The sequence below is a fragment of the Triturus cristatus genome, chromosome 7 (genome assembly GCF_964204655.1).
Source record: "Triturus cristatus chromosome 7, aTriCri1.1, whole genome shotgun sequence".
NCBI classification, from domain to species: domain Eukaryota; kingdom Metazoa; phylum Chordata; class Amphibia; order Caudata; family Salamandridae; genus Triturus; species Triturus cristatus.
In genome coordinates this window covers 984,806,773-984,832,861 of record NC_140590.1, presented here as the reverse complement: position 1 = coordinate 984,832,861, position 26,089 = coordinate 984,806,773, and the positions used below count along the sequence as shown (strand labels likewise).

Below are 26,089 nucleotides of genomic sequence, written 5' to 3'. Positions count from 1 at the left end.
CTTTCACTCCTGGATGCACTTTTTAAGTCACCTTCAGCTGTAGAACTTAGGTTACAGCCCAGAAGATGTTTAATGCAGACTGAGCCCTTGAGGGGCCCTTCCTTTCAAATCCCCCAGGAAACTTAGGGTGGGACTTTTCTTCTTGCTGGGGGAGACTGTGCTCCTCCAGCAGTTCCCCCAGCACCTTTGCACTCACATGGTGGTGACCCCGTCCTCCTGGGGCCACCACGAGCCAAGAAAAAGCAGTTTTTTCCTTGCAGGCCGGTCCAGGCCTGCAAGGCATTATGGGTGTTGCCGCATATTATAGTAGCGGTTCCCCTGCTGCTTCGGAGGGAGCCGCGATCTCACTGTGGCTTCGCCGCGTGTCCTGTTCTCATTGGGGGGCCCGGTCCCACCCAGACCCCAGGGGATTCATGGCAGCTCAGGGAGCCCACCCCCGGCTACTGCGGCCGGCTCCGTGTGCAGCCGCGAGAACCGGCATCTTCATTCTGGTCTGCCCGCTCCGGCGGGCAGACACAGAGGTTCCCTCTGGTGCCGGCGGACCTCGGAGGAGTGCAACGGCACTCCCGCCGCCTCCCTCCAGCTTCGGTGCCCGGGGATGAGGTCCCGGGCCCCCCCTGCAAACCTTCACGGGGAGCGTGACGGCGCTCCCCGTCTTCACTTTTCGGCGGGAGCCTGGTTGGGCTCCTGGCACCCCGCAGGGGTACATTCACGGGGAGCGCGACGGCGCACCCCCACCTCCATCTTCGGTGGGGGCCAGGGTGGGCTCCTGGCCCCCATGCCGGGCACCTTCACGGGGAGCGCGACGGCGCTCCCCGGCTTTACTTCTTCTTGGGGGCAGCCCCCGGGACCTGACCCACCCCGGGGGAATCTCTGAGACCGGCGGCGGAGCCCCACGCGCTTCATCGTCGGTCTTCTTAGGGGTCAAAGGTCGCCTACCTTCCGGGGCCATATCTCAGCCCCTCGGGGTACGATCTGCCCCATTTTCACATCTTCTTGCTCCTGGTGGCATCCCCCAGCCACTGGGAGCACTCGCCTTCGCCCTCCGGGTCTCCAGGAGGGTGGATTCAGCAGGGAGCTGTCTTCACTGGCTCCCTGCGCCAGCCTTTCGCCTGGTTCTCCTCCTTGGCCTCTCTTTTCCCTGCGCAGAGGCCACTGCTTCTGCACACCGGTCCTGGGCTCTTCTTCTGGTGCTGATAGGGTCCTGGGGGCAGTCAGGGGGTCTCTCCTTCCAACTGCCCATTGCGCCAGGCTCCAGCACCTTCAGCTGCAGCCGACCACACCCCAGAGAGAGCTTCTCTTCCTGTAGGGGGCTGGCAGGAAGTCTCTGTTGGTCCTATCAAACAACGACACATCACTTCCCTGCCCCTGCTCCCTCCTTATCCAGCCTCTGGGTTTGTTCAAAATGGCATCGTCCAGTGTGTCTGGCCACATGGCCTCTGAAACCCAACTCCTTCCCTCCTTGGTGCAGCCTGGTGCCTGGCACCTAGTGATGGATGAGCCTGTAGCCCCTCCGATCATCTCTTCATGGAGAGGAGGCCCTCGCTTGTGGAAGAAAGGATATCAATCCATCCAGCTGAGGTCAGCCCTCAGCCTGGGTCTGGTCATGGCTGGCTGAGAGAAATATGACAGTTCAGGATGACCCAAAAGCAATACAAATATGACTTTGGACTCTGCAGAATACTTATTTTCACATCCGCAATGGACTTACGCACGTGTCTGGAATCTGTAGGCCTAATGGAAGTTAGTCTAGCCCATAGGCTCCACATTCCCATAGGGGAATAATGAAGTAAAAAAACAGTAAGACACCCTGACTTTCCCTGGCATGTTTCTTTCCAGTGTATAAAGCCTATTCCATCTCACCACCCAATTCTGCATAAGTCCTGCCACACCATTCACTTTGTAGCTGCTCCTGGACTGCGCACGCTAGGAATCTCACCTGCGCAGCCTGTACACGTGTGCACACGCATGTACACATGTGTCTGCATGTAACCAGTCCGGTGCCCCATACTCCAGCTGCTGCGCAGCGGCCTGGTCAAGCCAGGGGGACACCAGTAAAATCCCCATGCAGTCTCTTACATCCTGAGTTCACTGTGAGTGAGTCCCACCTTATGAGGCTCCCCCACAGCAAAAGCTCAACAATCAGGTGCTCAAAAAGCGAAAAATCCGGGCGGCCCATAGTGTCAGAACCACCTTCTAACAAGAGACTTTTGGTAAACCCTGTTCAGCTGTCATTTTTTTCTCTCAGACTTTTATATAAAGCGAACTTGACCTGAAGGTATCAGAGCACTTTACATGAGCACATTTTGCATTACAGACAGACACATTCATTTTCTTAAGCACCGGGAGATTAAGAGATTTGCCCAGAATCACACAATGTTGAGCGTTGCAGCCGAGAATCCAACCCGCTTCCGCTGCTTCGGGGTTTCCCACTCTCGCCGTCAGGCTACAGCCTCACTGCCTTTCACAGTTCTGCCGTTTAAGCTCACACCACAGCCTACGGCATGGGACAGTGTGGCGGTTGGTCAGCCCACTTCCCCACCGACTCTCTTTCACTGTTAGTGAGGGCATGTTTCCTGTGTGCTCATCTGCCTTAAAAGAAGTGCTCTTCAGTGGCAGACCATTATGGACAATACTTCGGCAATGTTTTTTCTTTCCACTCTTTATTCTTTTTAGTTATCCTTGTATGTTTTAAACCATAGCTTCAGGAAACAATAATTCAAGGCTAGTAGTGCCTTTGCTGTGCACTAATATGAATCACTTCCCAATTATGCACCTTAAAACTAAGATGGGTTCCTGTTATATGTACATCCGCTCGCTAGAAAGTAGCTGTTATAATAAAAATTATCTGTGAGTCGTTTTTTAAATTTAAAAACTGCATTGCAAGCATATGGCTCCACGTTTAATGCGCATGCTTTGGTATTTTTTATTTTTGTGACATATGCTTCTAATAAAAAGTAATTTAAAAAGTAATCCTTTCAAGTAACCTTTGCACCAGCCTACCTGGCATATTGGCTTTGCCAGTGCTTGTTGACTGTGCTGCCTAATCCTGAGGGCCTTTGCCCCTATTAGTATCGTGGGTATTTCTTGCTCCTATGGCGTGAGGCTTTTTACATGACCGTGCGTGCCCTCTCGCCTTCTTTATGTGCGCGCGCTGTGCTTCCTCATCACTGAATCCTTCATGGAAGGCTGGGCTTGTAACTTTCCTTTCACCCATGTGAGGGTGCTGTGGTCAGGGCCCCCACATGAGAAGTAGTGGGTCACACCCTATCAGGGGCCGCCCTGCTTCAACAAAAGTTATGTACATTTACAAGCCCATTGCGCCGCCTTTGCATCACTTTCATTGATGCACCAGCAGCGCAATGAGCTTTCCCATATTTACAAGGCCATGTGAAGTCACCCAAAGTGACTTTTCATGGACTTGGAAATATGTTTCCTTGTGTTAATATACGTTTGTAAACAACTGGCACATGCGCAGAGCGGGAGCAAGCAAGGGAAGGAGTGGACACAGGAGGGAGTCGGAGAGAAAAGAAAGGAACCTGGGAGTAATGTCACGTTGGCACTAAAGTTGCCCTAAATTTATAGTGCACCTTAGTACTCAAAGGAGGCAGTGAGGTAAGGGGAAGGAGAGAAGGAATTGGAGAGAGGGAACAGGAGAACCCGATGTAATATGCCAGCAGTTTGCATAGATAGTGCTTATGCCACATGTAGGTGGGGTCAGAGCGCTGCAAGTGACGGGAAGACGTACACAGAAGTGACGAGGGGAGGATGTCACTTTATGTAATGTATTTGCTTGTATAGTGCTTATTCCGTTTAAGACATCTTTAAAGCGCTGCAATGCAATTGAAGAGGGAATGTCAGGGCATGGAAGAGAGGGAATACTCTAGTCTAGAGAATTGGAGTAGGGAACATGATGCTACGTCACACTGCTTGTTTGGCTGGCGTTTAACCCTAAACTGCTCCAGAGCATCTAGAGGGACAAGAGTTGAAAGGAGGGGACCCTAAAGAAAGGAAGGAAAGGACGGAGCATTATGCCTTGTTATACTGCTTCCTGGTATGCGCAGCGCTTCTGCCGACCCTTTGCGGCTTCGTGGCTCAGACCGGAACGGGTAAGAAAGGCAGGACATTAAATGAAAGAAAGTGGGCATGAGTTACAGAAAGATCTCGGAAACAGGAACTATAAACCACGGAGTTGTTTTACAAGACTATAGCATTGGCTGAAAGGCGGAGTCCGCTATGTCCATGAACTGGAAATTCCACACGGATATTGGCAGTGTATTTGGCTTCAAAGCACTACAGTCTAGCAGAAGTAACAGGTCTGCATGGATGAGGAGAGGGTAAAGAACGTGAACTGCCGCAGGTTTGGGGGTGCACACCTTGTCAGCCCGCCCCCTAGTGTCCAGCACTCCCCTGCCTGCAGTCATTGATTCTCCTGGTGGTCTAGCAAACAGTGTTTAGCCGCGAAGAGTAAAGCCACGGACTATAAATCCAATCACAGAGGATTAATCGTGTACTGGCTAATAACGGATTCAGCTGCCAATAGTGTAAAGTGTTTCTTCCAGTGATTAAAGCTCCATCTTCTGGTACTTTAAGCGCTATATCGGGTGCTGCTCATCAATCAAATGTAGTCTTCCTGAACGTAAGGTGTTCACATACACAGCACAACCTCTGGGGGCAGACCACAGTCCTCCCAAGGACGGATGTAGGAGGAATGGCTCTGGTTTAGTGAGGAGGACGAGAAACATCACTGAGGTGTAAAAGGCTTGGGCCAAGATCACACAGTGCATCACGGGGTTTCACTGGCTAATGCTATTTTCTAATTCAGAGCCTGTGCTACATCTTTGCAACTTTCTCCCTCTCTAATCTAAACCTGAAAGAAAGCGTCCCCATCACTGCTGTGTCAACTTTTGTTGTTTCTTCACTGCGAACAGCCGCACTCTGCCTTGTGCTCTCCTTATGTGCAGCCCCGGCTGTGTAACCAAGCATTGAAAATGCAATAGGTCTCGCCTTTGATTAAGTTAAAGCCATTTGCTTTGCTAATAGTATTGTACAGCAAAGCAAATGGCTTTAACTTAATAAAAGGCGAGACCTATTGCATATAGAGGGTAATAGAGCTTATTTGATGGAGCACCTTGGTTTTAGATTGATTGCATATACCACACAAGGTGCTCGAACTCGTGGGGTGGCAATCCTCACTCGAAGAAGTGATATAAGAGTTCTTCGTAAATCAGCTGATCAATGGGGTCGTTGGGTAATAATTGAATGTTTGGTTAATAACTTCAAATTTACACTTTGCTCACTGTATGGCTCAACCGGTGACGATCCGGAATTGTTAGAGTATTTAGACGGAAGATTGGCATTATGGTCTGTCCCAGTTGTTTTATTTGGAGATTTTAACATCAATGGCTTAGGGGTACAATGGGATAGTCAAGGGAATAACTATCTAGGAAAGAAAAAGAAATCTAGTACTGCCCTATATAATCTAGTTCACAATAATGGTTTGATAGATGCTTGGGCTCATTTAAAACCTACTGATTTAGGTGGCACCTTTTTTTCATCTCCACACAAAGTTATTTCCAGTTTGGACTATTTTTTTGTATCCAATCAACCTCTTATTAATTTGGGTATCGAGAAGCACCCACGCATCTTATCAGATCACAATCCCTTAGTTTTGACAATTAATATTAGTCTGTTGGAAAAAAAGAATATTGGCTGGACCTTTGAAAGGAGGTTATTATATGATCCAGACTATATTGTCAAAATGAAGGGGTGGGTTAAAGAATTTTGGGAGTTTAATCGAGGAAGCACACGGGTTGGAGTTGTTTGGGATGCCTTTAAGGCAGGGGTTAGAGGGGAAACTTTAAGTTTCAGCTTACGGCGACAAAAGATGGAAAGATTAATAGAGAGAGAGATAAGGGAGGAATTAAATCACCTTGAGGGAATTTTAGCTACAGTCATCAGCACCGGTGTAGGAATAGATAGGATACTCTCACAGCTGGCTATTAAAAAGGCCGAGATAGGTGAACATTTGGCTAAAAAGGCAGCAGAAATGTTTCTGGCTAAAAAACAGCATTGCCATGAATTTAATGAGAGAATAGGCCACACGTTGGCAGCTAGAGCTAGGCAGAAAACCTTGGCCGGGACGATTTCTGAAATCTATGATACCAGTAGAAAGGTTATTACTGATGCAGTAGGTATTCGGGAAGTTTTTAGGTTATTCTATCAGCAATTATACTCCGGTGGACCGCCCGCTATACCTGGTGGCATTCGTGAATATTTAGATAATCTACCCAACCAGAAGGTTGACCCTATAGATAGGGAGGAACTCAAGAGGGTTTTCTCCGAGGAAGAAATAAGGGGTGCTCTACAAGAATTACCGTCCGGTAAGGCTGTCGGTCCAGATCAGATTCCGTTGGAATTTTATAAAATTTTTATTGATTCATTAGGACAGGATCTGGTTGAGGTTATGCTATCGGCACAAAAGGGGGACTCTACCCCCCGAGTCCTGGGCGGGGGCAGATGTCGTCATATTTTTGAAAAAGGATAAACCAGATAAGGATCCTGGCTCCTATCGCCCCATCACCCTAATGAACAGTGATGTTAAAATATTTTCAAAAATCTTGGCCATGAGATTAAATGGTATCTTGGGAAAAACTATCCATCCGTGTCAACATGGGTTCATTATGGGCCGGGAAACCACGCAACATATAAGGCGATTGATCACTCTTTTTGATGTGACGGAGATCTCAGGGGACCCTATGTCTGTGTTATTACTAGATGCTGAAAAGGCATTTGTTAGGGTCTCCTGGGATTTTCTTTGGGAGGCTATGAGCTGGTTTGGATTGGGAGAAGTGTTTATCAAATCTGTTCAAGTATTATATTTGGCCCCAACAGCTCGTTTGAAGATTAATGGCAACTATACATCTCCATTTTAGATACAGAGGGGGACTAGGCAGGGCTGTCCCTCGTCTCCACTGTTGTTTGCCATCTATATTGATCCCCTGTTACGATTATTTGAGGCCAATAGTGGAATCCGATCAGTTGTATGTCAGGGGATAGAAATAAAGTGCTTGTATACGCTGATGACGTGGCTATTGTTACAGCGGATCCGCAATTGGCTTTGGAAAGGGTTGAGTCAATTTCTAGTGAGTTTGGTATGTTTACAGGATACGCGTTAAATAAAACTAAGACTCAAGTTATTAAGAATCGCTTCATTAATTTTGAAGATGCTCGGGTTGTTGATTCAGCAGTTTATTTGGGGATACGTGTTACTTCAGGTCTTGGGAAACTGGTGGCCGTTAATATGGAGCCAGTAATCAGCAAAGCGAGGGTGGATTTTGTTAGATTAAATAATCTCCATCTCTCTCTTGTGGGTCGGTGTAATCTCATTAAGATGCTGTTTTTACCTAAAGTATTGTATCTATTTAGGTCAATTCCTTTAGAATTTCAAAAATCCTGGTTTGTTATTTTAGAAGGTTTAGTTAATAGGTTTATTTGGGCACATGGGAAAACTAGGCGGGCTCTTCGGTTCATGTGTTTATCACGGGAGAAAGGAGGATTCTCGGTGCCGGATTTTCGTAGCTATTATTGGGCAGCAGCTCTGCAATATATGAGGATATTGGTTGGGCCGTGCTCCAGGAAAATGGAAAGGGAAAATGATCTCCCGGATGTTTACAGACTATTACTGGGTCAAAATGCTGAATATTGTTTTTTCAAATTTACAGAACCCAGTTATTACAAACGTACAAAATTTAAGACGCTGATGGCTGCTTTTAAGATTTGGGGGGGGGCTAAAGAAAAAGATTGGATTAGGGAGGCTTAATTTTTACACAGTTTTGTTTAAAAATCCAATGCTTCCCGAGGTACTTTCGGATGAAGTTATGGCTGGTTGGGCTAGCAAGGGTATCCGTCAGGCCGGGGATATAATAGGAAAGCAAGGTTTTCGACAATTCAAAGATATACAGAAGGACTTTGGGTTGGAAAGTTGTAATTTCTTTAAGTACTTACAACTTCGTAGTTTTCTCTGTAAGAAAATTGGTGGGGCATGGGGGTTCGCTAGTAATAGCATAATTGATATTATGAAAAGTGGCGCTAAGGGGATGATCAAGCTAATTTATGCAGAATTGATAAATCTGAAACAAGATGATTTACTTAAACATGAGGGTAAGTGGGCTGAGCGTGTTGGGGCTGCCCCCGGAACAGTTGTGAAATCTTTAAAGCTGGGTCAGTCAGCTCTATTCTTGGCTGGGCTTCAGGCACAACATTTTAAAACTGTTTTCTCTTTATATTATACCCCGGCCAAAATAGCACAATGGGGCGGCTCTACAGGGATTGTATGCCCACGGTGTGGGGGATTGGAAGCAGATTTGGTGCATATGTTTGCTTCCTGTCCGCGGCTGCAGGCACTGTTGGATTCAATTATGGAATACTTAGATCATATACTTGGCGTAAAAACAATATTAACCCATGAAAATATTTTGTTAGGATTAAGTTCTTCAAATCAAGATAAGACTGCTTATCAATTTATTTTTGTTGCTATGGCTGTTTTAAGGATAAACATTGCCTCTGCCTGGCTAGATCCCCTTCCCCCTACATTTCAACAATGGCTAGCTCGTTTACTCTCCATATATACAATAGAAAGTGCAATTTATGAAAGGAAGGGGAAAAAAGCGAAACTACTGGGTAAAAACATTTGGGCACCTTTAATAAAATGGAAGGAATTAATATAATTTTTTTTAGCAAGATAATGATGGTTGATAAGAAGGGTGAAACAGGTTTCCTTTTAAATGCTTTATAGGAATGTTTTATTTTTATTTTATTATTTTCTTTTGCTTCCCGCTCCTTCTCTTTCTCTTTTTGTTATTTGTACACTTTTTTTTTTCTTCTTTTTCTTAGGATCTGCGATCTGCCTTATCAGACATAATATTTTGTGGATATTTGTTTGCTGTATGATATTATGTACCTGCACTGATCTCTCATGGTTAATGGGGGATTAAAATATTAATAAAGATATTTAAAAAAAAAAAAAAAAGAAAATGCAATAGGTCTCGCCTTTGATTAAGTTAAAGCCATTTGCTTTGCTAATAGTATTGTACAGCAAAGCAAATGGCTTTAACTTAATAAAAGGCGAGACCTATTGCATTTTTAATGCTTGTTATTATTACTTTCAGGCAGGGGGCGGTGAAGTGATTTGCTCAAAATCACAGGCTGTTGAGGCAACGCCGGGACTCGAGCCTGGTTCCCAAGTTCCAAAGTAGGAAGCTCTAGACTTAACGATGCCTGTGCTTCCAGAGAGAGAGGCATAGCTCGTTCTGATGGTCCTCGTGTGAACAATACAATGAAGATTATAAACACGCAGCCGTCTGGCCTAGGGATTAACCCACGCTGTGATAATTACAAGCAGTCTGGTGCCTTTTTCTTCCTTCAGTGCCCTGGGGGTTATTGGTGATAACTCAGTGGGCCTCACAACCTCGCTCTTTTTTACCCCTAAAATATCATATCATTCAGTCGCGGCTGGCATGACTCGGAGGGTACGCAGGGGGAGGGAGGGGGGTTAATTTAATGATTAAAATTTACCAGGTATCTCCTCCGGTCCCACGTCACATCACGTCTCCTCTGCAACTTAACATCTCCCTGCTCTTTTCTTTTGCCGCTCTACAGGAAATACTAACTGCCAAATCAGGAGACTGGATGCTACGGGGGCCGGACGGCTGACCCTTGTTTACTCTGTGTCCTGGCATTTGATAGGGCATGGGGCGACTGTGCGAAAAACACGTCACCGCCCGAGCAGGAGCCTATCTTCAGACGCCTGCACTACACTAGGCATGCGCAGCATACCTAATGGATCGTGAATGTGAGAGAGGAGCAACCCTCCTCTCACATGCGCAGTCAGATCATCTTCTGGACTCCTGCTCTCACCTGCGTGCGCTGTGCCTTGACATGCGCACTCACCCGTGAAGCACAGGCCGGCCCAGAAATGTAAACAGACGAATTGTGAAAGCTGTCAATTAGTCTGCTTACATTCCTGTTGCCCGAACTGCAGTGAGCAGTTTCTTTTGTGGCGTGCTGCCCCAGCACCCCTATGGGCCAGCAGCCCTGATGGAAGTGTAACTGGGCTGCTCTCCATATTTGGAAATAATCTACTGTGTCCTTGCAGAAGTGTCAGACCCTTCTTTCAGACGTGACAAGTCTACTTTAGCGGGTGGCACAATGAGTGCTGCTGCCCACTTGCATCAGTTAATTTACGGGCCCTGGGTACATGTAGTACCAAATACTGATGAGTTACAAGTAAGTTCAGCAGAGGAAGGCAAAAATCTGGGTTGACCTTGTAGAAAAGGGCCATGTCCAACAGTAATCTATAGTAATACTGGAACACGTCTTCGCTTCATTGATATCCCTTTCGCAGATTTTTTCCAAAGCCGGTTTTGATGGAAAAGGCAATATACTAAACTCCTTACGATTGTCTAAACATTTTGAGCCACAGAATGCGGAGCAGACTCCGAGACTTGAACTCGGTTACCCAAATGAACAGTCGGCAGCTCTAGCCCTAAAGCCAGATCAGGTACGTGGAGGAGGCAGGCAGAAGCGACAAGAACGCCCGGCTTTTTATGAACTCGAGCTTCCAACAGAACCAGGCTTCAAGTTCGAGCTTTCGGTAGCTCGCCCACGGTCTACGTTACATCAGGCCTGGGTCTACTACCTTACGCTGTTTTAAACGCGGCCTGCATGGAGAATGTTAAATAAGCCAAATTTAGACACGCCGAACGATCTGCTGCCTCGCTCTCGGTCCGTTGGTAGACTCTTTGGCTTCTACAGCCGGGAACACCTCTTAAAATAACTGCCGCTTTTCAAAGTGTTGAGAGGCGCATCACGTAGAATGTGCGAAAAGCAAGAAGCAGATTGTCTTAAGTTTATCACTGCACACTAGCGAATGTCACGTTGAGGTCCCGACGGCAACAGAGAGAAAGTTAAGGAGTGCGTTGAAGGTGTTACGTTTCGGTGGAAGCGAACCGGGCGGCTCTCAGCGGTACTGAGGTGCATAGTGGCGCAAAAGGTGCGAGGGACCAAAGAGGCAGATACAGGCAGTCAGCAGCTCCTCAAAGAACCGAGGTCAAATGGAATTCATCCTTTAGCACACGAACAAACATACTTGTGGTATAGTATGGGCGTGAGCCACAACCAGTACTGCACCGATAAACGCCAGCCAATCATAACTTCATATTAAAGTCTGCTCAAACTAAGAGCCAATCAACAATTGATAAAACACCCCATCCACCAATCCTATAAGAGACACGCTAGCCAATCCACTGCTTATGCAGGCCCTACCAATTGAAGAACGTTTCCACCTACTTGATTTGCAGAAAGGACTTCGGGGTCGTTCGTGTTTGGGCCTACTCGCTGTTAGCACGAGGGCGAAATAACGGACATCCAAGGGCAATTTTGGACTTGTCACTTCTGTGCTGTAACTGGCGGTTCAAGAGAGGTCTTGGCTTTACTGGTAAGAGATGCGTCATGCTGTACTATGAGGATGACTTTAAGTGGGCTGGGCCCCTCGGTCTCAGACCAAATAGTAATTAACAAGCATTGGCAAAGTGTTTATGAGAGTTCGAGCTATTAGCGTTGTAAATGATAATGTCTTTTACCCATGTGTTGTGGAGTGGACGTATGTTGTGTGAAGTGGAATTATGTGGGTTGGATTGGAATTGTTAGTTGTGGAATTGTGTGGTGGGGAGTAGATTTGTGTAGTGGAATTATGTGGACAGCTTTTATGTGGTATTGAGTGTACTGGAATTATGTGGGGTTGGATTGTGTGTCATCGAGTGGAATAGTGTTTTGTGGTGTGGTATGTAGTGGTGTTTAATTTTAAGGTGTGCCTTTGAATTTTTTGGCATGATGTAGAATTCTGTGGTGTGGATTAGATGACTGTGATGTGTTATGTAATTGTGTTGTTGAGTTGAATTATGTGGTTTGTTGTCGAATTGTGTGGAATGCAAATGTGTGGAGTTGAATTGAGCGGCGTTGAGTAAAATTATGCAGATTGGAATTATGAGGCAGTGTGGGATGTATTTATGTGGATTGTTGCTATGTGGTATAGCCTGGTTTTATGTGAGGTGTATTTATGTGGTATTGAGTAGATTGGAATTATGTGGAGTTGAATCATGTTGCGTTGAGTGGTATAATGTGGAGTGTAATTATGCTGGGTGGTGTTGATTTGTGTGGCGGTAAATTGTGTGCTGTGGAATTGTGTGTCACAATAAACATTCAGGTATGCCACATGGGTCCAAGGCGTATTCTCTTTATTATGCCTCTTCAGACTATTCAGATAGGATTCACATTAATGAAGATTACTGGATTTGTCCAAGAATACACAATGTAGTCAAAGTGATAGAGTTGGGAATAAAACCCAAGTCTATGGGCTCCACTGTCAACAATTTAGGCTCCAGATCTTTTCTAAGAAATCAAACTTATATTTGGTTAGAAACTCATTTCTTGTGAAGTCCATTCATTTTTAAAATTCAGATTTTTTTCATTAGGTTTTATGAGACAAGCAAGCAAAAAATAAAACCAAAATCTAAACATGGCACACAAAGTAGATACATCTTTATTTTACCAATAGAACACATCCTTATAGCGCTGATTGGTGAAGCTGACCTCACGTATAGGCCATTCCTCAATAACATTCGCTTTCATCTTGGTATAATGTCTCCCACACCAACAAGGCCATCTCCATGGTAGTGAACTGCTGCTTTAGGGGGAGAATAGAAGTACCAGCTGGCCTAAATCTGAGCATGTCCAACTGTGCTGACGATCCCCAGCAGTGGGCACAAGAAAGCAGAAGCACACCGGTGTGCTTTTTAGCTGGAACATGATTTTCTGTGCTAAATTCTTATTAAAAGCACACAGTGGTTGTTTGTTTTGAATTTGTTATGGCTCACAGTAATTTTTTGTTTCTCAAGAGGGGGAGAACCGCTGCTAGAAATAGGTTTCTGTTTCCAGATTTCTCAAATTCCTAATTGAGTTTGCTGCCTAATAAAGAAGTATTATTACGAGTAAAAAAAGTACAGGGAAAAAAATCCACGGTATGTGTGATTTTTAAGAACGTACATTTTAACATTCACTGCCTCTGCAGCAATTCTTCGGTGATCACCTCTCCTATACCTCCCTCTACTCCCCAAACTAAAGTGCTTGATAAAGAGGTGCACGCATGCGCAGTTTCACAACTAGAGACTTTATGCCTGAAAAGCCAGGAATAAAAGCGCGGAACGGTTCGATCTAAAGGCAAAAGCTTCTAGCAAGGTGCCCCCCTCCTAACGGGGGTGAGCAAGTAAAGGCAGCCATATGTTACCTGTGGTCTGACAGACTGGTTTAGTTTGTTCTGCTGGAGATTCAGACGTGTTAAGTTGTAACCTGCATAGTGAACATACAACTTGCTCGTGGACAGCACTTCCTGCTCTGTAGCCAGCATCGGCTTCGTGAGGAGATCTCTTGATTTCCCCATAGGCAGTGAGTGTTGGAGGGAAATAAAGCAATCAGTCAGTAATCACATAACTACGATTCAGTCTTCCATGCCCCAGTCAAGCCATGATGGTTCCCGGTCTGCACCGGAAGACGCGTGATCTTAAATATTGGCAAGACCAAAGATGATTGGTTTATTTATACAGAGTTGATGAGGTGCCTGCATATCACCGTGGTCTCTTAAAAGAGGCAAATCTAAATAAAAGAAGGGGGTTAGAGTCTAGCTGGGTGGAAGGAAAGGACGAACTAGAGAATCGTCACCGAAACCTACAGAGAGTTGGGAGGGAGGGCGAGAGCGTTAAAATGGAGACGAGGAAGACAGACCCAGGGAAGCAGGCTTTGCCACTGGCAGCTCGCTTCATAGATGAATTTCGGACCTCACCCACTCCCAGCCAAACGTACTTATGCCTATACCTAGCAATATTTGGAGAGAGGATGTGCTGTAACTTTTAGAGCTGCCGACTTTAGAACTAGGGACCTTGGTTCTAGTCTCCGCGTCAGTTCTCCCTGTGCCTAAAAAAACCAAAAAAACAATTTAAATACATGACGATTGTTAACAAATAGAGATCGCTCAGATCAAAAATAAATTTCTAAAAGGCACTAACGTGACGTCAAAAGAAAAATAACGCAGCCTCAAAGGAAATCGGGACTGAGCGTATTAATTCCTGTTCCAATAAAAAAAGTAGTTTGACAAAACACATGCCATCATGGTAAACTAGTGGAGTGATATTTTACTTTGTCCCTGCTCTCGGGGAGGGATAAACACTAAAAGAGACCTGATGAATGCATTCCATACACAAATAGAAATAAAGAATAGGAGAGTGACAATGGAGCCAGCAAATAGCAAGCCTACGGGCGAGCTGTAAGCCCATAGAGTGAACACAGTATGTCTCGAAGAGACAGTGCATGCGCTACCTAGGCTTGGCCTAAATATGGGTATTGAAACAGGTCACAATGGTGTTCAAAGTTCATGGTCATCCAATCCTTGGCTTCTCCGAAAAGCATTTAGAGCAATGGTCCCGTATTCCAGTTGAATTTCTGATTCTCTGCAAATGTGTGAAAGGTACACAGTTCTTAATATTGGCAAGGCAAAGGTTAAAGAAAATGCAGTGCTTACAGGCAGTGCTGGAAAATACAGAGAAGCTGCTGGATTCTGGTCTGGCAGCTATATCCCCAGAGAAATATGCCGAATTCGTCCTGGTGTTGTATTCAGACACCAGGGCATAATTCAGCTGTGCCGGCACGTTGTCTGCATTCAGTTTGGTACAGGAAACCTGCAGGCAGTGAGGGGGGTTTCTTATTTTAACATTTGCTGGGAGCAAATCAAAGGCCCGATTTAAAGGCCCACCACCACTCCTGTAGTTCAAGTATCATTCTGGCTGGAAGCCATCTGGAGCCCAACACCTGGATGTCAATGCAATGGAAGAAAACAAGGGTATGTAGCTTGTTACCATTTCACAGGTAATTAAGATAACTTATTGGAGGCACATTTTTAACTTTGTTCAACTCCCTATGTAAGAGATGTGCTTGCACTCTAAGAATGCAAGGTTTATCTGTCTATGTCAGAAATTACACAAATATTGTTTTAATGGCGCCTACTTTTTAAAATGTAATCCTTTTTATAGGGTTACTCATCCCAGTGTAGGATGTTGGAGTGCTTTACATTACACACACAGGTACAATAAATCATACAAGTGTGTAAATAAATGTACAGCAAATGTTACACAAGACAATGAAGGTCATAAGGTGAAGGTTATAAGGTGAAGGAACTACATATCATCCATTCTTGTAGACAGTATATGTTGAGAGTGGATGATCAGAAGAAACACAAACTCAGGATATAAAACGTAACATAAGGATTGTTGTTATCTGTGCTGACAATATTTTATTACTTTTCAAAGGAATCTATTCTTAGAATTCCAACAGATTGAGAGAAAACCGATTGAGAAAACATTAAAGATCTAAACGCACAGCTTAGAGTTTGTAGATCACTGTGCTATATTAGAAGGCCTGCTGTGATCTGTGTGTTACACAATGTACTTTGCTGCAGGCACGTTAATCCTCTGTGCTACTTTATGAGTCAAAACTGTGACTGAACTCTCCCAGAACAGAGTTAACTAATAGAGTTACCTTTGTGCTGTTATATTTCTCAAAATTTCTGGGCACCAAAAGATCTATTCTGCAGCAGGTATTGTAACCCTGTCAGATGTTTTAAAATGCAGCCTGTTTGTTACCAGTTAAGTAAACTGCAGCAGATTTACTTTCACATATGTCCTCTTTTGGCCACTAGTTTGCAACATATTTAATAAAACAATTACTGTAAGTTGACTGTTGGACTCTGCTTTTCAGGCTCCTTGTGACTCCACCACCTTTCCTCTGCCACACATTGCTCTCCAAATTATCGGTTCTTGGAGTAAATGTATTCCAATTCCAGCACTAATTACAGGTGAGTGTGTGACATCACAGAAGATTCTGTTGTTGGGTTGCATCCTGCCTCTTTTTAGAGCAGAATTGAACCGCTAAAGGGAACTGATGCTCATTAAGAGGAGCACTCAGTTGAGAATTGTTTAGGTAATAGTTTCCTTATTGCAGTGTGCGTTTTATGTACCTGCACCTCCAGATCGAGGCTCACTTTTCCCTTTTGTAATTACAAAAATTACCATTATTAAGCTACTAATGAGAATTCCCTTTGTTTTGTTCCCTTAGTCTTTGCTGCTGAATACCTTACTCTTTATTTGTTGGTAAAGACTACTGTGAGACTCAACAAGGGTATGGTTACTCCACCAAAGGTGCCTAGTATCGTCATTATGGAATAAACTCCCTGTTGATCTGCGCCAGGAAAAGGACCTTTTGTGTTTTCGCCGTAAACTAAAGACAATGCTGTTTTAATATCATCTAGGGCTATCTTTTCAGCTGTTTTGGCTTGTGTTACGGGTCCTGTGGCCAGCGCCGGGACACTCCTGGGAGTAGCCGTGCACTCAACAAATACCTAGTAACATTAACATTAGTGCAAATTAAAAAAAAGCTTATTATTCATTATCCAAGTACTTGCAATCAGATTTATAATTTGACGACAGCAACCTGGGTACCGTACTACGGTTGATCTGTAACGATCAACCTCAACAACCATCCACTCCTCAATACCACTCCATCCAGTTTCATGCTCAACCACAGCATGGAAACTGCATTCATCGACCGCCACAGACGAAATCCTCATGATGCTAGACAGAGGAGAATCGGCTGCCTTCATCCTCCTGTATCCCCTGGTAGATTTCAGTACTGTCTCACACCTCACTCCATGAAATCAATAACCAAAGATCTGCCTTCTTTTGGACCTGCTTCGTTCTAATTGAAAGAAAACAAGCTGTCAGCCTGGCAAAGTACTCCTGAGTAGCCCACAACTTGTCCGTGGAGCAAGGTTCTTCACTCAGCCCCACACTTAACGCATGCATGATCCCGCTGGCCAATGCCATCCACTCGAACAACATCAACATGCTCAATTAAGCCGATCATGCCCAGCTAATATTTTCCCTCTCTGACAGGTCACCTGCCCCAAGAAACAAGTTTACCACCATATGGATAAAGTAAAGGCTCAACCATGACAAGACAGAGGAAGTAATCTTCAGCAATAGCACCTCACCTTTCAACTCCAAGTGGTGGCTGTCTAAACTGGGATCAACACCCTCACCCAACACACATGCCAGGGACTTTGCGATCATTGGGGGCAAAAAACTGGAAATGAGGAATTGAGTCAACACCGTTACAGCATTGTGCTTCCACACCCTGAAGATGTTAAGAAATATCTTAAAGTGCTTCCCAATCACATCAGGACAATAGCACCCATGCCTTCGAATTCTAGGTTTCTCAGTCCCTCCTGTGCCTTGCAACTGCACCCAGACCTTTTCTGTTCCCTGGAGGACAAATGAGGGCCCTGCAAGGTAGATCTTTGCCTCGAGTTGAACTGCTAGCTTCTTGGGTATTACAATTGCAAACTCTACCCAGAAGCTGAGGGTTGACACCTACAAGCAGAACTGGGGGATATGGGTGCAGTAACACATTATCCCTCCATTTGGTAAGATCGCCAGACTAATGGCACAGGTGTGGAGGCAGTCAACAGATGTTGTCTTGATGTAGGAAGCTGGCTCTCTATATACTGTGCTAAAATGAAGCACACTGTGCAGAGTCCAGTGGGTCACACATTTGTTACAGAGGCTAAAGTAGATTATACTAAGGCTCTCTTCTGTGGTATTGTGGGCAAGCAATTAGGCTTATCATAGGGAAGTGCTAAGCATTTGTTGTACTCGGAGACAATAAATGAGACATACACTCAAAAATAAATCTGAGACCAAGTTAGAAAAATAACACTTCTTTTTAATTTTATATTTCAAACTCAAGAACTTCGTTTCAAGGTAAGTACAGTTTTCAATAAAATTATGCACAGGTAAATAAATGTTTCAGACCTGTGCGCTTTTATGCACAATGCAATCCTATGGGAGGAAAAGTCAAAGATGCATATAAAGTAGATACAGTCGGTTTCAGGGGTTCACCTCCTGGAATTGGAATAGTAGTGGCCCAAGATTCAAAGTACTACCATCAGTTCTTCGGGAACCGCCTGGGTTCTACCGGCAGGAGGGTGCTAGTGAGTCTGGTAACTGGCGCTAAGGAGAAGGGGGCCACCTGAAAATGCTGTACAGGAGGACCTGTGGGCATCTCAGAAGGCTCCCAAATGGGGGCTCAGGTTTTAAGGGCCTTGGGTGCACAGCCGGTTTGACAGGACCCAGGGTGGAGGGCTTCGGAGCAGAGTGGTTTGGTCGTCTAGACAGGTGCGCAAAGATTCCCCTCACGGTCAGAGACAAACAGATGCAAGAGGAGCAATCAAGGCAGCTGAACCACTCTCGAAGTGGGTCTCAGTGATGCTGATGTCCTTCGACAGCTGCTAGGTCCTGGTGCAGTGAGAGTCTGGACTTGACACTCCTGGTCAGTGTTTGGTGTAGGGCATCCGGTACTCTGGCAGTTGGTATGGGATGGCTTTGGTCGGTCCTGGTGTCTTCATGCTCGGTAGGAGATAGATCTGACATTTCAGAGCCCAAGTACCTTCTCCTGGTTGTGTGCTGCGTTGGTGGGGCCGGGGAGCTGCAGGGTGGTGGACCGGACGCTGCTTGTTGTTACCTGCGGACTACAGGAGAGTAGCTCCTCTATTCCCAAGGAAAACTTTCGGTGTTGGGTGAAGTGCTGACGGGCTATCCAAAGCTTTGGCAGTTCCCCAGCTCGCAGGACGATTCACTCTGTTACGGTTGACGAGAGAGCGCTGAGGACGGTGGGGCTTTCACCTAAGGTCTGCTGCAGTTCTTGCCAGCCAGTGACCCTTCTTCATCCTTCTTCTGTTGATCCTTCAGATCTGAAGTTCAGGGTCAAGGGGTGCCACCTAAATATTCAATTTATGGGCGTTAAGAGGAGTACTGGGTAGTATCCATTGGGCTGCCGACCTGTAGGGGGACTACACCGTCTCTGGCCCTAATAGGCTAATTTTCTCCAAAACAAGATGTAGAATTCTGTAAAGTGGGGTCCACATCAGCTGGTTCACCCTAGGGGTGGTGCTGGCTGAATGTGCGCACACCTCCTAATCTAACAAATTTTCTTGCCTGTCTTGCCTCCAAAAAGTTGGGTCAGGGCAGGGTGGTGGGCACCTTAACTATATCGAGAGGCCCGGGGTCGCATATAAAATGCGGCAGGTCCTTTGAAGCTTCTAGCCCTGGAATGCCCATCCTTCTTGGACGAGGTGTTAACAACTCTGCCCAGAGTAGGCTTTGTTCCTGTCCTATGAGAGCGAAGGCTCTCACATCAGGAGGGCAGAAACCTATCTAGGGTAGCTGGCTGGTCGAGACCAGTCAGTCAACACACTAGTATTTGATAGGTTTTCATGGGGCACCTCTAAGGTGCTCTCTGAGTGCATCTATTAATAAATCCAGTGCTAGCATCAGTGTGGTTTAATTAAGATGAGGTGTTTGGTACCAAATACCTTGGGGTACAGTAAAACCATCATGTAGCTGGGGAACTCGTAATGGCGAGTGTCCAGCCCATGTAATTCCCTGTGCACTGTTAATAAATAGGGGTGAACTAAGATTTCAACGGGACATATCCACTCTTGCAGATACGCCCTCACATAGGTATAGTGCACCCTGCCTTAAGGCTGTAAGGCCTGCCGTAGGGGTGTGTTACCTATCCCACATGTAGTGCTGGCAGGCATGGAACACAGGGATGTGTGCCGTGTCAACTCTTTGGTTTTCTCTGCACCAAGACACGCAGGCTGCCATGACAGTTTGCATGAGCTTGGCAAGGGGGTCCCTTAGGGTGGCACAAGTCGTGCTGCAGGCCTGAGGGACCCTCTTTAGGTTCAGTGCCCTAGGTACCAGGGGTACCACTTACTAGGGACGTACAAGCGATCTCAAAGGGTTTGCAATTGTGGAACAATCGTACAGTTTAGGGAAAGAACATTGGTGTTGGGGACCTAGTTAGCAGTCCAGCACAAGTTTTAGTCAAAGTTGCCCCAGATATCAGGCAAAATGTGGGAGGGATACTGCAACAAAAACTCAGTCTTCTACACCTGATAATACACTTTGGAGAGCGTCATTGTGGTTTTGGTTCTTCTGACTTTTCTTGATATTTTCCAGACTTTCTGAGTGATTAACACAGAGCTTTCACTAGCTGGTTCTAGCGAGGTCTACATGTCTTGTGACAATGAGGATGTCTGGATACCTTGATAAGTCCTAAAACTTTTATTCCATGCTTCAGGATATATCCAATGAGCGTAGGCAGAGTCTGCGATGAAGCAATAAACTAAAAAATAAAAAGATGGGTCCATTAGTGTTTGGGATAGAGTTTGGATCCCGTGGGGCATACATTGTTCACATCCTAAATTTCTGTTCGGAGATGGCAGAAAAAGGATTGGCTTAATGAACAATCAATGCCTGCCACAGCCTTTTCAGTGGGTCCTGTCCCAGTCAATGGTGTCTCGATTTGGGAACATACATTGGTGTCTCGCTTCCTTGTGGGTGTTACAATGTTGATTCCGCCTGAACTGAAATGCTTGCACTCTTAGTACTACAAATTGGTCCTGGATTTCATGCACTCATGGCCTGACAAGGAATTACTTTCTAGAAAAGAACACTGAATAACTGGTTATGCTCTTGTGCTTGATGTCCCGTTTATGATTTTCATGTGTGCGAGCACTGGATGTAACGGTAATCGTGTTTATTCTGGAGGGGTGGGGTCACTTTTATGGTGGCTAGAAAGACCAAGTCCAATACAGGGTCTATCATTTACCTGACTTTCCCCAGCACACCAAAGCTCTTAATGGTCTGATGTTTAAAGGTGTGCAAGAATCAGACGGTGGAGTTTAGACAACCAGGAGAACAACAGTTACTCATTTCTATCAAGAAGCCATTTGCAGCTGTGCCATCACGAACTACAGCAAGATGGGCATCAGGATTAATTTATTTATTTTTGGGCTCACTTTTTTAGAGAGGCTATGGCTATGAAAGCATTTGCATTAGGATGCAGCCAAGAGGACATCATAAATGCCACAGACTGGTTGACTGATTTGATCTTCAAGAAATCCTAATACGGTGCTGGTATCATTGGTGATCAGTAAGGTTTCACCATGCATAATCTGGTCTTGACATACATTGTGAACTGTCCTAGGTATTGTGAAGTAACATCTTAATTCTATTAAGGAAGGGAGACTGAAACAGTGGTTAGATAAATGTATAGTTTATTTCCATTATACTTTAAAATGATTGAATGCCATTATATGATTATCAGTATAGTTTTTCAACATGCATGTAACGGAAAGTCAGTGCTTTGCAGAATATTATGTTGTAACAGCTACTGATATTGCTCACTCATTTAATGAGAAAGGTTAATTATTCACAGTGTTTGGTTAATTTAGGATTGGATCAAAAGCACAAGTAAAGTCTGGATGCAATTGCTTCCGTTTAATTGGCAGGAAGAAAGAGGAAGTGTTATTCTCCTGTTAGTCTCATGTCTTGACTAGTGTTCATCTGATTGGTTGTTGATAATGATGATTTGTTCTTTTCCTGGGCCTAATGGGTCTTGTAGCCCGGCATCAGTTTTATGTTGTTTCCAAGGCTGCTGAAAGTAAAAAGCATAATCCTCTCCTCCGTCTCCTTAAAAATATTGAACCTTTCCTTCATGATAACTAGAACATTTTACTTTCTCCTTCCAAGTACGTTAAAACAAGAGTGTTGCTTCTGTTGGTTTTGCTGATAGATGTCCATGACTGTTCGTTTATTAATATGCTAATTGGTATCAATATCCAACAAATAAGAAAGAGCAATCAAAATATTGCTTTCACTATAAAATCGGGTTCTGTTCACCAGATGTGGCAAGGTCCTAGAGCTAGCCAAAGACCAATAAGTGCATACACCAAAACTAAATCCACCTCATGAATGGAAACAGTGCAAATTAACCCTGCAGCACTGGACGTGAACAGGAAATAGTTTGAGTACATATTTGTATTTGTATCCTATGCCTGGGCATGAAGGAAGCAAAGTTCAATTTCATAGTGTTCTTTAATATGTTAGTGAGCTATAGCTTCCACCAAAGTTCACCAGTTAATTGTGACTTATCAATCTTGACAGACTTCTTCAAAATAATCTATCCTGTTAACTCTGAAAAAAGTTAATTTATTCAGAAATTAATTAGCTTTATGGTTCACATTGTGTCTTTGAAAGAAGGCAACCTCTGAGTGTATATTTAGGTCGTTGGTGAACTAAACTATTTCCTACTAAAAGAGCTGGACACGTTTGCTACTTTTCCTTTCAGAAATTGTATGGTTTATTTATTAAATATTTTTATGTAAATTTTACAATGAAGAACAATCAACATCCACTTCAAAGTAACATGTGACCCGGTCACAGTACAAGTAAATCGATACATAGCTTCGAATATACAATAGTCCCACCCACCTGCCCCTCCCACCCTAATCCACCTTTTTATGCAGTTCCAACTAATATCCCTGTCCATATGCATGTGTAGGAGCTCTTTTGACCATAACACAGAAGTGAACTTTAAGATATTGCTGGTTTCTCCCCTTTACCCAAGTTTGTGATCCATTTGTCCCGTCAAATATTTTGGGGCAGCCCCTGCTAGTGTAAACCATCCTATCTGCCTCCATACGCATATCCATGCCTGTGAGTCGCTGCATTTTAGTTGGTACGCTAGACTCACCCCAGAGTTGGGTGATGCCCCTTTTAGCAAGCATGAGTCCTAAGTGGAAAAATAAAAGTTGATCTCGTAGGAGATCCACAACGCAGGAAGATAAACTACGGTGTTGCAGGGGCTGCCACATTCAGAGTGGCTTCCTGTTCCCCAACAATGGTGCTCCAATACCTGGAAATAAGAGAACAGTCCCAAAGAATATGCATAAATGTGCGCCCACCCACCCTGCAGAACATGCATTGAGGGCTAAGGGGCCTTCCGCATCTGGTATAGCTGGCTCCTATGATAAATCCTGTCGAGCATTTTCAACTGGATGAGCTGTAATTTAGATTTAATAGCTACTTATTTAGGCTGTATTTGGGCCGCTTCCCAGTCTACAGTCTCCATAGGTCCTAAGTCACTTTCTCGGAGTCGGATGAGTGTGTCAGATTTGTTATTAATGATAACGCTGTGTGTTTGGGATACCACTGCACTGTTCATTTCTTCTCCCAGTATCATAGCTTCCATGGGGCTACTATCTGGGACTGACTTCCAATCTAAGGACTTGATTATGAGTCTGGCATTCTTGTGACCGCCAGACTCACGGTGGCGCTGGTGTGGCGGTCCACCGTTTTGCTAATTATGACTTTGTAAGTCGTAACAGTGGTGGCATGCCTGCTGCGCCAGGGAACAGCCATTCCCTCACGGTGGTGCAGGAGCACCACCACTCATTAGGCTGAACAGTGACTGGCGCTGTCCCGCTCAGCATATATTGAGTGCCTGGACTGCCAGCCTTTTCATGGTGGAGCCCCGCTACTAAAAGGCTGGTGGTGCACGGTCCATGCAGGGCTGGAACTTTTTGGCCATACCCATGGTAGTGCATGTTTTCAAGGGACCACCATAGGAAAGGCCAAAGGACTGACGACCGTATTACGAGTTGTGCTTTTACAACTCATAATAGTGCTGTCAGTCCATGCGCAGGTTTGGCGCTGCGGAGGCGGCGTTGAGCTGGTGCCGCTGTGGCAAACCCGTAATCAGGCCCTAGGTTCACAGCCTGCAGAGCATGATTCAGTCGCAGAAACATATATTTTTGCTTGTGGCTCACGTGGTATTCTCTTTGTAGGGCCTCAAGCGACTTCAATCCCCTCGCATCCACTATGCCACTATCATGGAGATGCCTATGATATCCCATTGGCGAAATCCAAACAACTTTCCAACTTGCCGTAACACATCTCTCTCCCAGAACAGCATCTGCTTGGTCACCCTTACCCCGCTCCCCCACCTTCCTAGGTTTGTAGTTGGCTTGTCCCCGGTCCACCTCCTCCCGAGTTGTGCTATATACATATTGTATGTAAGTGTGCTTTTTCCAACACTAGTCTCTCCAGTCCCATTGCCGGGTCAAGTCTCGGGGCAACCCCCATTCATTATTATTCTGTAGATGCGTTGCTCACTAGAATGCTCTTATATCCGGTAGTGCAATACAACTGTTTTTGACTGACCAGTGTAACGAATGGAGAGCTATTTGGGGTGTGCCCCGGTCCTAGAGTAGTTCTGCCTATTCTATAGAAGTAGGACTCGGCAGATGCTAAATGGTGTGTTTTGTATGCTATACAGCAGGGTAGGCAGCAGTGGCGTAACTATACCTTTTGCCGCCGTGGCAGTCTGCATTTGCCGCCCGCTGCAGCTGAGAGTAGGTGAGGGGTATGGCGGCGACGGTCTCTGCATTTGCCACCCTGCAGTGGCTACAGGTAAGAGCCGCCGCACCCCCAAAACTCGTGCCGCCTGGGGCATACCCCTCTTTCCTTTGCTACGCCACTGTTAGGTAGTGTAATTATTTTAAATATTGCAGCTCTGCCCATCAGGGATAGCGTTGGCCGTCTCCATCATTCGGCGTCCGCCTGGTAATCCGAAATGACCCTGTCTAGATTTTTCATTAGGAATTGCATCTTGTCCACGGTTACCTCGATCCCAAGGTATCTGGACTCCACCTTCTTCACACGGAGGCCGCAGTTACCCGGTATATCCAATGGGCCCAGGGAAAGCAGGATCAATTTCCCCCAGTTTATACTATATCCAAAATATTTATTTGAAGGATTAGAATACTGAGAGAGTTGGCGGGACAGCCATCTCTGGGTCCGCATCTAGCAAATTATCCTCTGTTATCATCCGCATATAGCAATTTTTAGGTCGACCTGGGCAGCGCATGCACTGCTTTGCGAGGCATGCTGTAATGTAGACTGTGGATTGTAGCACCTCCCACCTTTTATATTTTTTCTTGTTCATGCCCTTCATACATGCCTGTTTTTGATTGCCTAGCATGCTTAATTAGTCCCGCCTTTTCATGTTTCAGACCCTCCCAGCAGACTGCCCCTGCTTCATGTGGGCTTACATTTTTTTTTACTTTACATTCCTTTCTGCACTATTTTATTGTTGTGCTGACTAAGGCTTGTGTATCAGCACGGCGCCTGCTTCATGGACACCGCTCTTGCATTTTCCAAGGTATATTATTATAATCAACACGACTGGCCTGCACAGAGTCATGTTTACGTTATATTGGCCATCCTCTCCCTGGTCGCTGCTTTCCCGTTCGTGTCGGAGTCCCTCCGCCACCTATTTCAGAGCTTCCTATTTGTCGAACCTTTGACCCTTGCCCAAGGAAATCCTTTGGAGGATTGTTGGCAATCGTAGCAGAAATTATTTACAATTTCAAAACATCACTGTCATGTCAGTCGTGCAAATCTCCAACTAGATCCCCCCCTCCCCCTTTACTGAAGAACATTGAGCTGATGCGTGTTTACTCTGTCCAAAGTGGCTGTGCTGTTCACTTAATCACTATACATTCAAGGCATCTGGTCTCCTCCAAGTCAAATTCATAGCTTAATTGGTTCTTTTCACAAAAATGGCTTTTGTGTTTTACAAACTGTTTTTTTAGGTCGAGCCTAAACAGCGCTTGCGCTGTAGGCGATCTGTTGTATTTAGTTTTTGTAGTCTGACTCTTCCTTTGCTTACAATTGGCTTTACTGTCTGTCCTTTAAAAATGGGAGTGTGCTAACGACTATTTAGTGTTTTGTGCCCCACCTTTCCATAGAAGTTAACTCCCATGGAGTATTGACTCGGTGACGAGCTGGGACACGCACGCTGTGCGCTCCCTGTATCAGTGCTTTTATGTGGCTACAATATTAAGTAAATTAGGTATATCCATCACATTAATGTACATCAGTAGTGGCGGATGCCACCTTGTATTCCATATTTTACTGTGCTCCAAATTCACTCTATTCAATCCTTTCAAACCTTTATTGCCGTGCTCGCCTGCTTCGTGCTCCGCCCAATTGCACTGCATTGTTGAATGAACACG

The 26,089-nt window shown here is 45.2% G+C and overlaps 1 protein-coding gene across 1 annotated transcript in view; it reads left to right on the top strand.

Annotated features, from left to right (window-relative positions):
• Positions 1-11,371: 11,371 nt before the first annotated feature.
• The window catches only part of LOC146810957 (cyclin-dependent kinase-like 3), a 531,018-nt gene continuing 516,300 nt past the window's right edge, over positions 11,372-26,089 (top strand). The window contains exon 1 of the mRNA XM_085615020.1: positions 11,372-11,497. The gene's annotated coding sequence lies outside the window, so the exon portion shown is untranslated. The remainder of the gene's footprint in view (positions 11,498-26,089) is intronic.